Source organism: Microcaecilia unicolor, chromosome 1 (genome assembly GCF_901765095.1).
Source record: "Microcaecilia unicolor chromosome 1, aMicUni1.1, whole genome shotgun sequence".
NCBI classification, from domain to species: domain Eukaryota; kingdom Metazoa; phylum Chordata; class Amphibia; order Gymnophiona; family Siphonopidae; genus Microcaecilia; species Microcaecilia unicolor.
In genome coordinates, this window is record NC_044031.1 from 633,424,767 (window position 1) to 633,427,992 (window position 3,226).

At 41.5% G+C, this 3,226-nt stretch overlaps 1 pseudogene; it reads left to right on the forward strand.

Moving 5' to 3' along the window:
- The first annotated feature begins 954 nt into the window (after nt 1–954).
- On the forward strand, nt 955–1,902 carry LOC115460538 (annotated as a pseudogene).
- Nucleotides 1,903–3,226: the final 1,324 nt, after the last annotated feature.

Genomic DNA, 3,226 nt, shown 5'->3' on the forward strand with positions numbered 1-3,226 from the left:
GGTTTATAGAATAGCGCTTACGCCCAGGAATCATCTTACTTTCCTTGACGTCTCCTTCGGCACTCTCACCAATTCCTGGAGCCCTCTCGCATGTTACTTCCATTTGAGGAGCTTCCGAGAGTGCCAGTTCAGCGGTGAATCATGGTGTAGGTACCGCATTCAGTTCAAGCTTCTGCTACTAACCTACAAATGCACTCGATCTGCAGCCCCTCCTTACCTATCAACCCTCATCTCCCCTTACGTTCCTACCCGTAACCTCCGCTCTCAAGACAAATCCCCCTTTCAGAACCCTTCTCCACTACCGCCAACTCCAGGCTCCGCCCTTTCTGCCTCGCCTCACTCCATGCGTGGAACAAACTCCCCGAGCCCATACACCAGGCCCCCCCCTGCCCATCTTCAAATCACTGCTTAAAGCCCACCTCTTCAATGTCGCCTTCGGCACCTAACCACTACACCTCTACTCAGGAAATCCAGACTGCCCCAACTTGACATTTCGTTCTTTAGATTGTAAGCTCCTTTGAGCAGAGACTGTCCTTCTTTGTTAATTTGTACAGCGCTGCGTAACCCTAGTAGTGCTCTAGAAATGTTAAGTAGTAGTAGTGTACATTTGAGAATCAGAGGGGAGAGTGAAACATCCGGCCCTAATGTACAGAGTTTTCCTCCTCCCTGCACAAGCGGGTCCACCACTCTGGAACTTACGAGGGTCCTGATGGCATACCGGTCCATTGAAAGAATTTTCAGGAAGAGGTATACAAAACATAAATAACAATGAATGAGAAATGTGTAAGTCATTGTTGTGATAAAAATACAGTGTTGTTTTCTAGAGTACAGATGGCACAGAAATGCATTATCACCACTATCAAGTGTACAGTTAGAAGCATAAAATACAATCATTACACATGCTTTCTTCAAATCTGATTTTTTTTCGACCAACAGCTGTAATCAACAGAATAAATGGAAGGCAGGAACCAGACATCAGTGACTGAGTTCATTCTCCTTGGACTCACTTGTGATCCAAAGCTCCAGATTCCACTCTTTGTGCTCTTCCTACTGGTCTATATTATCACCCTGCTGGGAAATATTGGTATCATTCTTGCAACTAGGTTAGATGAGCACTTGCAGACCCCAATGTACTTTTTCCTCATTACTTGTCATTCATAGATATCTGTTATTCTTCAGTCATTACTCCCAAAGCCCTGCAAACTCTCCTGGCAGAGCAGGAAACCATCTCCTTCATTGGTTGTGCTCTACAGCTGTATTTTTATGCAGGTTTTGCTACCACAGAATGTTTTCTACTGGCCGTGATGGCATATGATCGATATGTGGCAATCTGTAATCCATTGCTTTATCCTGTCATTATGAGGAGGCTGTGCATTCAGATGGTGAGTGCAGCTTATGTGGGTGGCTTTGGTGATGCTCTAGTGCATACAATTTGTACTTTTAAATTGTCCTACTGTGGGTCTAATGCAATTAATCACTATTTTTGTGATGGTCCTCCTCTCTTGATGCTTACAAGCTCTGACACCTTTGTCTGCGAACTTGTATTTAGTATTCTTGTTGGGTTCAACACAATAACAACATTTGTGGCCATCTTAGTCTCTTACACTTATATTCTCTCCAGCATCCTGAGGATTCGCTCTGCTGAAGGAAGACGCAAGGCATTCAACACTTGTGCCTCCCACTTCACTGCTGTGATCATATTCTATGGGACTCTTTTTTCATGTATTTACGACCTGCTTCAAGTTATTCTATGGAGCAGGACAAAGTAGTTTCAGTATTTTATGCAGTGCTGATCCCCATGTTAAACCCCTGATTTACAGCCTGAGGAACAAGGAAGTGAAAATGGCTCTGGTAAAGGGGTGGAAAAAGCTCTTCACATCATTGACAGTGTTTTCTAGATAAGTGTTTTATGTTCAGTGATCTTGAGTCACTAGAAGAACATCTATGACTTTTCTGTTGAGAAAGATTTTTTCTAATAGGCAATATTATTTTTCATTCCATATCAATGATGTCTAAATTAAGAGGACTTTATATTACATTCTAATCATAGGCGGTCGGTGGCCCAACTGTTTGGGGAGGCTAAAGGGGGCGGGGTTAGGGGTGGGGCCAGGGGTAGGGCTTAAATCCATAATTGTCTGATAACACACAGAAAAAAAAAATAAAATTAAAAGTCACAATTAATACCTTTTATTAAATTTAGATATTAGCTATGTATCATATGTCAAAGAATAAAGTGGTTGCTCAAAGCATATACTAACCACAATCGCTCAACGCAAAACACTATGCACAGCTTTGTGCAAAAACACACTCTGAACCTTACTGTACCATAAATATTACACTGGGCAGAACTTAATACACCAATATACCACCCATATGGAAAATGCAGACCGTCAACAATATGAAACAAGGGATCATAATATCATGATACGTGTAGAGCCACAAAACACCCTAATTCATGTTTAATGTGGGATAAAATGCCATAAATAAGTAAATAAATATAAACTTTTAATGTTGAGCACCTAATTCTCAAAGTGGACATATTCCAAACACTATAATGAAAATAAAATGATCTTTTCTACCTTTGTTGTCTGGTGTCTTTGTTTTTCTGATCATGCTGGCCCAGTATCCGATTCTGCTGCTATCTGTCCTCTTAACTCCGTTTCAGGGCTTCCTTTCCATTTATTTCTTTACTTTCCGCCTTTCTTCTTCATTTCTTGCCCTACATCCGTAAGTAAAAGCTGGGTCCTCCACAGACTTGACTGTCCAGTGGATCCAGCTCTGCCTATTTTCTTCCTCCATGTGCAGTTTTTCTCTCTTCCTTTCCCTCATCTCATCTCTTCCTCACTCTTCTCTCCCCTCCATCCATGTCCAGCAACCCTCCTCTCCCCTCCATCCACCCATGTCCAGCAACCTTCCTTATGTACAGTGCAAAATATACAGATAGCAGATTTTAATTCCCAAAGCTGACAAATTTCAATCAATAAATGGAAAATAAAATTATTTTTCTACCTTTATGCTGGTAATGCTATTTTTCTAAGCATAGTAGTCTCATTCTCTCTCTCTGTATCCCTTAGATCACTGTCCAGGGCCTCCTGTTCATTTGCCATGTTATATTTTCTCAATTTTTTCATGCTCATCTTCCCCAATACATTTTTTGCCTCTCAAACTTTATCCCTCTTTCTCATCCTCCAGTCTTCCCTCCCTCTTTTTACTGCTTCTATCTAGC